Genomic DNA, 13423 nt, shown 5'->3' on the forward strand with positions numbered 1-13423 from the left:
ACTTAAATCTCAAGAAAGCCATTAATAATACGAAGACAATTTAAATTGATAAATTTTAAGATATTTTTATGGATACTCTAAGAATATACTCTCGTCAGCTAGGTTTATCTAGCGGCTAGGTTGTTTGAGCTAAGACATACATTGAGGTGTTCTCGCCTCAACTCACCTGCTCTATATCACAAAACTTGGCAAAAAGTAAGATCGAGGAAATGTGTGGTTGGGTCATTGGATTGAGTCGTTGGGTTATCTCTTGATTTCAAATAAAAAAGAATATATTATTTATTTCATTTTTAAATAAATATTAATTTCTTATTTTGTCTAATCTATATTACTTTTGAGTTGTTTTCCCATACCAAATAACTTGAACTAGAAATAAATAAATTCAAAATTTATTAAACTTAGATCATGACCATTGATATTAAAATATATATGCTATTGATGGGGTTGCCTTTGACGTTAATGAAGTAGACATTTGGAGGAATGTATTGTCTAAGGAGGAGAATGACTTGCTTTGGATATTCTTTGAGAGTTGCATATAATCTGTTAGAGGGGTAGAGGTAGTAGGAAGGTTGTGTCTTTGATTTTTCTTTAGTCCTCTACTAATCTTGGTTTTGGATCCAAGTTGGGTGACCTTGATCATGCTCTCAAGAGGGGATTTCTATTGGATTGGTTGAATGAACCAGAATATTGAGGCGGGGGGGGGGGGGGGTGTGAATTCTAAAAATTTCATGATATCTAAACCTTTTACTGATGTATCAAATTCACCAATTAATCTCATCAACATGAAATAACAAATGCATAGTAAACAAGAAACATAGCCACAAATGGAACACCGGATTTTATACGAGCAAAACCCAAATGGGAAAAACCACAGAGAGTGTTAACTCTCAAGATAATATAACTAGTTATATGGTGTTTGCAAAATGGGTGGCTCACTACCATATGACTCACTACTAGATTACAAAAGCAACTCATTGCCAAAATGTTCACTACAATAGATATAAATGAACTGAGGAGAGTTGCATCTCTAAATGCATGAAATCAGTTCCAGAGTAAGCTCAGATCATAAACCATAAAACTTACAGTAGATTTGGTAAAGGATATCTGTACCACTATCCTCAAACACCTGCAGTAGATTCGATGAAGGATTACTGCACTACTATGCCAAACTAATCACTTGCAGTCGATCTTGTGTGGGATTATTGCAACATTGTTCACACTTTGGCTCTACTCCAATTACTTTGTTGTCCACAACTTGCACTTCACACATTGCACCCTTATTTGCCACTTCTCATTCACTCGCTGACATCTTATATACACATCCATTCATCATCCATACCTCTGCTAAAAGATTACACACACATATATATACTAGAAAGGTTACACACTGGAATAATATGTCGACCAATCTTAAGTAATATGCTGCTCGGATCAACACTTTATCCAGTGAAGCCTTAAAAAAAATAACATGATAACCGAGTTGCTCCGCAAGATCTATACATGCTTCCTTTACACAATTCATTCATTGATGGATATACTTTAATTACCAGAATAGAATAGGGGTCAACTAGACCCATAGATACTAACCCATAAGCACAAAACTCCAAAATATAGATACCACACATACCACAGATGTCAGACCACAAAATATGATAGATACAACTGACATAACTGATGTTGGAACACACAACTAATATCAAGACAAAATGTAAACCAAAATAAGAATAACTCAAGATTCCAGAGATGAGGATCTTCTAGAAATAACTTTAGTTGGTCGTCTATGCCTTATTGCATCATATCTCATACATACCTATCTTCTAGCAATACTAAAACTGCAACTCCAACAACATACACCATCTGGTCTAAATCGGATAACTAGATTTTACATCAAAGACAACAATGACAATATTCACTATACATCTAGATTCATCATGGAGGAGATTGAGGAAATCAATAGGATTTCCATCCAAAAGAACAAGGATCTGGTGCTCTCGCTTAACTGAGAGCTTTTTTGCTTTGGCTTGTTTGTCTGCGTTTATTTTGTTTTTTGTTTCTATTCAGGGTTGCTCCCTTGTTTTGCTGCTGTTTCTTGTCGGTTTGGCTGTTGACCGACTGTTGTAAGACTTTAGGTTTCGGGTCCTTGTAAAACCTATTTATCCTTATCAAAAACAATGACAATATTCACTCAAGTATGACAATCTCCCCTTTGTCATTGATGGAAAAACATCTAAAAAAGAAACATATCTGCATACAACTCCACCTAACTCATATATCTCCTTATTTCTCCTATTCCATTTACCTTTCTCCATTTGCCTTTCTCCCCATTTGACATCAAGGACAAAGGATGCCTTTGATGAAAAAGAAAAGAAAGAAAGAAAGAAAGAAAGAAAATGAAACTACAAAAAGAGTATCAAAATTGCATACCAACTCAAAAGAATTTTCAGCTGCTCTTCTTCTGAAATATTATCTTGTACTTTTCCTTCAGTTCTAGAAGAAGAACTTCCAAGAGTGAACAACCAATTTAATGCTTAAAATGACAAACTTCTGAATTCTACCAACAAATCAATAGCATGAGAAAAGTTGTCCAAAATAGACGGATTCTACTCATGCTCAACTGCACTATCAAGTAATGCTGAGAAATGTTCCAATTTTTCCTCAACTATCTCTTTCACTTTCCAGAAAATATTTACAAAATCTTCTCTTTGCCTTTACAAGAATAATAATTCAGCCTGAAGAGAACTCATCTTTTTCCATTGCTCTCCATCCTTGTCACTCAAAAAATCAAATGACTTACCCAAGGAACTCAATTCATCTTCAATAGCATCAATCCTATCTTTATGCTTCACTATGTAGTTGTTGGCCATGAAAGACAATACCTATAAACTTTGCTAGCACTACCGATACTTTCTCTCATTTCATCAATGCATACGAACAAGGTTCTCTATGCATTATTGCACTTCTTCAACATACTTTGCATATCATCATCATTTTATTTTGAATCTTTAGTATCAACAGGTTGCTCAATCAATTTTTCTTTCACAATCTTAGACAAGGATTCTGGATGCACATTACTAACATCTTTAATTCTGATATTGTTCCAGATCCAATGATTTATTATAATATTTTTAATCTTATTTGACTCAATAGAAGTCAGCCACATCTTATCAATCTTTCTTATTCCATCTACACTCCCAATAATCTCTAGCAAGTTTGACTCATCATTAGATTCTTTTGCTTCTTGCTCTGCAACAACCAACTCTCCTTTAGGCATAAGAGATTTTGAATCCTCAATTATCATAATGTCTTTCTCAATTTGATCCTTCTTGCTCTTCTTAGATTTCAGGAGACTGATGGGAACAAACTCTCTCCTTTTCCTCTTATCAGAGGAAGAACCTCTTTTAGTAGGACCAATAATAGGGGATACCAGACTGACACTCCAAATATCCAGAAAGGATTTGAAATAAACATTGCATGCATCCTCTCTTTTGTCCAAACTATTCAAGTATCTAAAGATTTGCTTCGCAAATGGGACACTAGATTCCCATATCACATTCTCCTTAGTTGGAAGGGATCTTAGACAATACATAGCTAAACAAATAAGAAATGATCCAAATCAGAAGGGGTAACTATGCTCTTTTGATGTCTTAATGTTTTCTAACAAATCCCTCAACAATTCACACAAGTTGAACACTTTATCTTCTATAACAAGCATATGTTCCAAGTATACTGCAATAGCTGAAGTGGAACCTTTTCAATTTCTGAAATAAATCTTGTAAGAAATGCCATATGCAACATACCTTACCATGATATTGATAGTTTTGTCAATAATCAACGGTCACTGATCACTCATTACACTAGTTAGAGTTTCAAGTTCTTTATTCTTTATTGATTTTTTAACTAGAATGGATACAGTATACCTCAAACCAGTAATAACCAAAATAATCTCCTTCATGATTGGATAGGGCTTATCCAACACGATGCAATCATCTTGCACATGACTACGAATTACTTTGATCACCTCATCATCATCAAACTAGGAAAATTCGGTCCATAGTTTGAGTCCTTCATTCTCTAACTCCTTGATATTCTGCAAATATGCATCATTCATAACCTTTTCCACTTTTTAAATCTTATCAGGGTTAAATTCATCTAGAATTACCTTCTCCGCAACTTGGAAGTCCCCGTTGCTCAATTCTTTGACGATCATCTTGGCTTCCATGATTATTCTCTCTACTCTACTATTCTTCAACTATTCATAGTCTCGTCAAGTACTAATAACATGATAAAGAAAAATAATTTCAAACATCGATACTTATCTGGCCAAAAATCTCCTTTAGGGTTTTGCCACCAAAGAGTGTCTTTTCGATGATGTCAACACAAACCTTTAATTACCAAATAGCCTCTCTACCACTGTCATGCTAGACCAACAACATGATCCACTTAGAAGGAGGGATCAAAAGATTTTCCTTCAAGAACTCCCCATGAGCTGAAGCAATATGCTCAGTTTTTCGGAGGAAGAGGTGCCTACACCGAATTTTGATACACCAGGATCACTTCCATTTTTCACTTCCTTCTATCTCCAAACTAGAATTTAATTTTTCTTTGAACCATTATCTTTTTATACACTCTTTTCAGTAGATTTATTCATATTTCCATTTTTGCATTGATTAGCATAGTGTCCGGACTTCTTGCACTTGTAACAACTGATGTTCTTCTGCATTGAATTTATTGAATGTGTTCTAGATCTGCACTGATTAGCTTTGTGACAATAACCATTGCATGCATGACAATATCCACACAAGTTATTATTTACCTTATTTTCTCCAACCAGACAGTAATTATCTTTATGACCAAACCTCTTGCAATTGTAAAATTGAATGCTTCTATAGTTTGTGCAGCCTTATGACCTAATTTGTTGCATTGAAAACAATAACCATTAAATGATGGGTACTTTTGTGCATTAGGTTGACAAATCAGTAGTCCTGCATTAGTACTTTGATTCTGGGTTTTGCTTGCATCTTTTGATTTCTTCTCTGCTTCTGCCTTAACCTCTTTGCTTTTGTCTTTGTTATTTTGATTTGAACATTCACTGAGCTGAAATCCAAGTCCAGTCTTGTCTAAATGAGCTTTTTGCATGTTGATAAATTCTTCCAAGATCTTAATGCTACCAAGAACCTTATTCTCTACCTTCAAATTCTCCACCTCTTACTCTAGCTTCTCACATTCTTCAGTCTTCATCTTGATTATTTCCTTAAGGGTTTTCGAGTTATTTTGTTCTTCTCCTCAATTTCCTGCATTAGATCTTTAATATTCTCATTCTCTTGCTTCAATTGATTGTTAACTTCCTTATGCCTCAATTTGAATATTTGGATTTTCTTTCTCAGCTTCTACAAACATTCATTTGCTATCTTCACATTCTCTGATTCAACACTTTCTAGATCTTCAATTCCTCATCCAACTGAAATTATTCGGTCATATTCATCAACTTCGTGATTCAACCAAAAGGATCTCCCTCAATCGGTTAAGCTTTCAAGCAAGGGACCAAAGATCTGATACAAATTGTTGGATTGGTTGAATGAACCAGAATACTAAGAGGGGGGTAAATTAGTATTTCCACATATTCTAAAACTTTCACAATATCTAAACTTTTTACTGATGTATCAAATGCACCAATTAAGGTCATCAACATAAAATGACAAATGCATAATAAATAAGAAACACGGTCACAAATGGAACACTGGATTTTATATGTGGAAAACCCAAATGGGAAAAACCATGGAGTGTTAACTCTCAAGATAATATAACTAGTTTTATGGTGTTTACAAAATGGGTGGCTTACTGCCAAATGACTCACTACCAGATTACAAAAGTAGCTCACTGCCAGAATGCTCACTACAATAGATATAAATGAACCGAGGAAAGTTGCATCTCCATTTATGCATGAAATCAGTTATAGATTAAGCTCAGATCACAAACCACAAAAAATACAATAGATACAATAAAGGATCTCTGTACCATTGTCCTCAAACACCTACAATAGATTTGGTGAAGGATTACTGAATTGCTCTACCGAACCAATCACTTGCAGCCGATCTGGTGAGGGATTACTGCAACACTATTCACACTCTGACTTTGCTCCAACTGCTTCTCTGTCCATAACTCGCACTTCACACATTGTACCCTTATTTTCCACTTCTCATTCACTCACTCACATCTTACATATGCATCCATTCATCATCCATACCTCTTCTAAAAGCATATACACACATATATATAGAAAAGCTTACACACCGAGATAATATGTCGACCAAGCATAAGTAATATATTGCTTTAATCAACACATTATCCAATGAATCCATAATCCAAATAACATGATAACCAAGTCAGCCTCTACAAGATCTCTACATGCTTCCTTTACACAATTCATTCACTGATGCATATATGTTAATTACCAGAATAGAATAGGGGTCAACCAAACCCATAGATACTGACCCATAAGCACAAAACTCCAAGCACAATAACTCTAAACTCCAAAATATAGATACCACACATACCACAAATGTTGAACCACAAAATATGATAGATACACCTAATATAACTGACATAACTGATGCCAGAACACACAAGTAATACCGTGATAGAATGTAAACCAAAATAAGCGTAACTCATGATTCCGGAGATGAGGATCTTCTGGAAATTACTCCAGTAGATCATCTATGCCTTACTGCATCATATCTCATACATACCTATCTTCCAGGAATACCAAAATTGTAACTCCAACAACATACACCATCCGGTGCAAACTCGATAACCAAATTTGACATCAATGACAATAATGACAATATTCACACAAGTCTGACACTTTCTCCTACCTTGTCTCAAATTCCCTCTTGGGATTTGCATTGTTTCTCATAGTACTTACCTTATACTATAATTTGTTGGTAATGTGGCTATTGTGAAGGTAAATGTGGATGAGCATCCTTTGACTGATGGATGTGAATCTAAGGCTCTTGTTGTAATGGATTCATACTTTTCCCTTTTAGGTGTGGTTTTTCCTATGAAGTATTTTGTTCCTACTATTTTTATTTTGAATTTTAGTTGGCTTGAGACTCCTTATTGTTATGCACATAAACATACTTAAAGAGGGAAGGGAGGGGGGAAAATTAATGTACCAATTTTTTAACTTCATAGACTAATGTAACATCAGTAGCATTTCCATATCTTAAAATATCATGAAAATAACTATGCTAAAAATTATCATGTCCACACATCAACACAAGGTAACACAATATTTATGTAGAAACCTAAAAGGAGAAAACCATCGTGAGAAGAAATTATTGGATCTATAGCCCAAATCAGACCTCACAAAATAATAACGAGCTTACAATGGTTTCATAGGCATTAACATAAATTTCAACCCAAGTAGGAGACACCAATCCCAAATTTGATTTGCATGGAAAAACCTATGGGAGATACCAATCCCCTAATCAAAATAATTTAGCACCAACTTAGCCATTAAGAACCAACTTAGATTACGAGGCTCCAAGCTCAAATACAAGAAAATACAAAAGATATGTTATGCAAAAATTTCAAATTCAAATTACATCATCTATTTGATTGAATCTTCTTCATAACATTCTCAAAGTGTGTACAAGATATTGCATCTTATTTTACACACTTTGCAACATATGTTCACCATCTTCTCTTTACCTCATCACATATAAATCGACACAAATACAATTCCACACCCTTTGGAATGAAACTCATCAATAATATATACATTACATTATATTATTAACAACATCATGTTGGCCTAGAACAAAATTACATTGTCTGTAAGTTGGCCAAAGATAAATTAATAATTCAAACAATATGTAACATATAGTTGGATATTTGGGTGTGTGCGCTTGATCATGGGGGTGCAAACTAGGCCCTTAAGTGGCAATGAAAATTTAGAAAATCAGAGTTAAGAATCTTGACATAAAAAAAATGAATAGGTTATTAACATAAATTTAAAAATATGTAAGAATCTAGTTTATAAGCTACTAGTTATGTTTTGGAAAAATCTAAATCTGTTTGGTAGAAAATTGAAGTTTCAATGCAACAGTACTAAAATTTTAGGGAAAATAAAAAAACAGGTGTATGTTTGCGGAACATAAGTACAAACTAAACATAATATTTTTTCTAAAAAATTCAATATAAGTAGAGGACACATGTCTAGATGTGCCACATTTTTTTGTAATTTTTTGGCAAGTAAATAATTAATTATGAATTTTTTATTAGAACTTAAAAAAAAAATGTTTTTGTCTTTGGACCATAACTTGGTCAAAAATCCATGAAATTTATTTTTTCTTAATTTCTATAGTAGATGAAGCAAAGAATGTTCATCATTTTTTGGATTTGAAAAATGTTTAGCCATGTTAAAGTTCTAGATGTTTTTCAATCCGCTTATCAATCAATACTTTAGACATAATGTATGTAAAAAATCAATAACAAATTTTATTTATTAAATTCAATGTAAGTCAAAATTTATATTGGTATAAGGTTGACGATTTCCTTAGACAACCATTTTTGTTTCATCAATTTAGGTAAAAAATGTTGTTAGTCACATGGGAAAAATCTGGAAAACCAAGGAAAACTTGTAAACACATTTTTTGTGTTCACTTTCCAAGTTTCCCACGTCTAAGCCAAATCCCAAAGCAAACCCGAGGAAAAAATGGAGGGAAAAAATTATGTCAAAAAAAATGGATATCCATTATTAAAGGATATCCATTTCTTGACATCAATGTTGTGATGTCATTTTTTCCAAAATGAATATCCGCTATGGAAACCAAAATGGATATCTATTTTGAAAAGTTTAGAAAACACATTTTAGTAAAATGGGCATAACTTTAACATTTCTTATCAAAAATTTGATTTTTTATAGGTGTTAGAAAGGTGATTCCAAGTTGTATGCTATATAATATATCATGTATTAAAAATAATTATAATTAATTTAAATGAACATCCTTTATTTTTGAAACATCAAAAGCTCACAACTTTTACATATGAATTCCCTCTTTCATGATTTCTTTTGTAACAATCATCTCAAAATACTTAGAAACATTAAATGAGTAATTAACAATAATTTTTTTAGGAATTTTATTAAGGAGTGTAATAAATTTTGGTAAACCATGTTATCTATTCCTTTCTCTACCCCTCTCTCCTAAGAACTAAACCTACCACTCCACCTGTCTGTTGCTCTCTCTTTCTCTTTTTGTCCATATTTATACATCTCTCTAGACCCATCTCTCTAATTATTGTTGAATACCTCATTCCTTCTCTCTCTCTCTTAATCTATACACATATTTCAACCTCTTCATCACTCCCTCTATCTCACTCTCTCCCCCCTAAGATCTTGAATTTTCTCTCTACATCTCCCTCCCATCCCTAGCAACAAAATTTAGAGAGGAGGAGGAGAGGGACAAAGGAAGTATCAATAAAGAGAGAAGGGGAGAGAAGTGAGAGAGAGGGAAATTTGGGGGGAAAGAGAATGGGAGAGAGAGGTGGAGGTAATTAGGTTGTAGGAGAGAGAGAGAGAGAGAGAGAGAGAGAGAGAGAGAGAGAGAGAGAGAGAGAGAGAGAAGAGAGAGAGAGAGAGAGAGAGAGAGAGAGAGAGAGATAACTAGGGGGTAGGAGGAGAGGGGGAGAGGGACAAGTATAAACAAAGAGAGAGGAAATATGGGGAAAGAGGTGAATAGAGAGATAAAGAGAGAGTAATCAGTGGGAGGGGGAGAGGGAAGTATCTATAAAGGTGTAGGGGAGATATGTGAGAGAGAGAGGATAATTGGGGGGAAGATATAATGAGAGAGAGAGTTGGAGGTAATTAGTAGATAGGAGGAGAGGGAGAGTGGTAAGTATCAACAAAGGGAGAGAGAGCGAGGTGTGGAGAGAGGTGAAGAGAGAGATATAGAGAGAGGGTAATTAGGAAGAGGGTGAGAGGGGAGAGAGCAGTATCAACAGAGAGAGAGAGAGAGAGAGAGAGAGAGAGAGAGAGAGAGAGAGAGAGAGAGAGAGAGTAATTAGGGGGCTCTCCCCATCTCTCCCCTTTCTTCCTTTGTTGATAATTCCCCCTCACCCCACCTCTCTCTCTCTCTCTCTCTCTCCCTCTCTCCCTTTGTCGATACTTCCCTCTCCCCCCTCTACCCCCCTCCTCCCTCCCACTAATTACATTCTCTTTTGACCTCTCTCTTTTATCCTCTCTATCATCTCTCACTCTCTCCCTTTGTTTATACTTGCCCCTCTCCCCCTTTCCTCCTACCCCCTAATTACCCCCATCTCTCTCTCTCTCTCTCATTCTCTCTTCCCCTGATTACCCTCTCTCTCACACACACCTCTCTCCCCCCACTCACTTTAACCCAAATCTCTCTCATTCTCTCTCCCCCCAAATTGTACCCTCTCTCTCTCAAACCTCTCTCCCTTTGTTGATACTTCCTTGTCCCATTTCCCCATCCCCCTTAATTAACTCTATAGGTCTCTCCCCTCTATAGGTCTCTCTCTCTCTCTCTCTCTCTCTCTATATATATATATATATATATATATATACAGTTGCCTCTCCCCCTCCACTTAATTACCATTTCTATATCTCTCTCTTCACTTCTCTCTCCATATCTCTTTCTCTCCCTTTGTTAATACTTTCCCCTCTCCCCATCTCCTCCCGCCCCTTAACTACCCCAACTCTCTCTCTCTCTCTCTCTCTCTCTCATTCTCTCCTTCCCAAATTATCCCCTCTCTCTATAAACTCTCTCCTCCTCTCCCTTTGTTTGTACTTCCCTCTCCCCCAAATTTCCATCTCTCTCTCTCTAACATCTCTCCCACTCTCCCTTTAATAATACTTCCCTCTCCCCCTCTACTCCTCCCCTAATTACTCTCTCTCTCTCTCTCTCTCTCTCTCTCTCTCTCTCTCTCTCTCTCTCTCTCTCTCTCTCCCTCTCTCTCCCTCCCTCCCTCCCTCTCTTTATCATTCTCTTTCCCCCTAATTACCCTCTCTCTCTCTCTCACACCTCTCTCCCCTCTCCCCTTCCCCCTAATTACTCTCTATCTCTCTCTTCATCTCTCTCTCCATCTCTCCATCTCTCTTCCTTTGTTTATTCTTGCCCCTCTCCCTTTTCATCCTACCCTCTAATTACCCCCAACTCTCTCTTTCTCATTCTCTCTTCCACTCAATTACCATCTCTTTCTCTAACCTCTCATCACCTCTCCCTTTGTTGATACTTTCCTCTTCCTCTTGTCCCCTCTTAATTATCTTCTCTCTCTTTTTCTCTTTCTATCTCTCTCTTCACTTCTCATCCCACCTCTCACCCTCCACCTACCCCCTAATTGCTCATAACTCTCTCTCTCTCTCTCTCTCTCTCTCTCTCTCTCTCTCTCTCTCTCTCTCTCTCTCTCTCTCTCTCTCTCTCTCTCTCTCTTCCCCCCAATTACCCTCTCTCTCTCACCTCCCTCCCTTGCAAAAAAAGTTGGAGGGTAAATATACTCCACACAAATCATGAAGAACTAAGAACCAAATAAAGCTAACACAAAAACATCTAAATTAGAAAGATAATGGTGCAGGGCACACATCACTCCATGCAATTTTGGTTTGTTCTAAGTTTTTGTTTTGTCTTTCAAGTTGTAATAATGGACCAACCATTTGGGACTCAATGGAGCCATGGTTGAGTTGTCCAAGTTTTTATTGTGTTCAGGATGTTATTAGTCTATAAAGTTATAATGTTGATGTTGTTCATAGATGCACTACTCTAGAATAGAGTCATCATGTAATGGGGTGAAAGGCATTGTATTAGGTCTCCTAGAATGCATTGAGGGCCTTTTAGAGCCTCCAAGTACACTTGAATGCAAAGTTGCATCTAAGGTTGAAAAATGTAAAAGTTGCTAAGCAACATTTTTCAACATTGCAAAAAGTTGCATTTTTGATGTTGGCGGTGAAGGATTTGGTTCTAACCAACTGAACTAGGTATTTTAAAGCTCAAAAAAACTTCATTGTATGGGTTAGAAGATTTGGAATGAAAAAGCAAGTTTTTGAGTTGTAAGGAAATCTTGTTTTGACACCGTTTTGACAGTTTTATTTGTTTTTGCTGTGTTGTACGGTCCAGTACAGACTGGTCAGAAGAATCTCATTGCAGGGCTTGAGATTTTGTTGATTCTAATTTTCAAAAAGGTATATTATCAAGTTTTATTGTGTCTGGTTGCAGAGATTCAATCCATTCTCCGTGACTAGGTGCAAAACCCTTGACAACTAGGGTTTAAGCAAGAAATGGCTCTAACCTGAGCATCCACTGATGGCACTAGTTGTAATCTTATGGAATGCTAGGTTAGGGTATGTAAATATGTTTAGAATAGGTTGTGTTATTTTTCAAACCTTTGTATTGAAGTTACAATGATACCCCAGGCTCACAGCTAGGAGTTGGTGAGACTTGGACAACAAGAGATGTGCGATTTCAGGGCACATATGGATTGTTAGAAGGGAAGTTGATACATGATTGGAGACCTGATTGAATTATCTTAAATAGTCCTTGATTGGTTTTTTCAGATGTTTTGACTGGTGAAGGTTTTTAAGACCAAATTCGTAAGTCACCCGGGTAGGCCTAAAACCCTTAAAAATAGGATAGTATTAGAAACCCCATGTGTATGGAGAACCCAGATGGAATTTTGAAATATTGTATGTAACTCTGGAAAGGGTGTCCATAAATGTAATTTATTTGTGGCCTTATGTAGGAAGATTTCAGACTAAGCCCTGGAAATCGTGATAGGAGGGCTAATTGCATTAGGCCTATTTTGAGCCCGATAGAGACATAGTGAGGTTGAGAAGGCTTAGAGATGGGCTTGAAGGTGATAAAACCCCTCAAATACATCAAAGACCCTATGTAATTTCATTTTGCACACCTAGAACGAGTTGGTGTATTATGATCCTTTGCAGAGGTTGTTGGAGCCCTTAGGAGTGGTGTTAGGGATTGAGGTGGAATCCTCAATAGGAAGTTAGATTGTTAAATATTAGTGGCTATACCTTAGAGGAAAGCCAAAGTGGATTAGTACTTGGGGGTCAAACCAGTAGAACCCTTACCAAGTACCATTGGATGGGCTTGAGGAGCTAGTGGGTTGGAGAGAGCAAGGTAGACAACTAGGTGTTTATAGCAACTCCAAGAATCTCTGCATCAGATAATCAAGCTCCATTACGAAAAATGAGAGAGATCTATATAGATGTAAATAGAGATAGAGAGGTATAAGAGATAAAGATATAGAGAGGGAGAGAATGAGAGAGGTAGAGATTAAGATGTATAAGGACAAAGATACAAAAAAGGAGAGATATATGGGTGAAGAAGAGATAAAGAGAGGAAGAGATAGGTGGAGAAATAAATAGAGGTAGACATACCTAGAATAGAGATAG

Source organism: Cryptomeria japonica, chromosome 1 (genome assembly GCF_030272615.1).
Source record: "Cryptomeria japonica chromosome 1, Sugi_1.0, whole genome shotgun sequence".
NCBI lineage: Eukaryota > Viridiplantae > Streptophyta > Pinopsida > Cupressales > Cupressaceae > Cryptomeria > Cryptomeria japonica.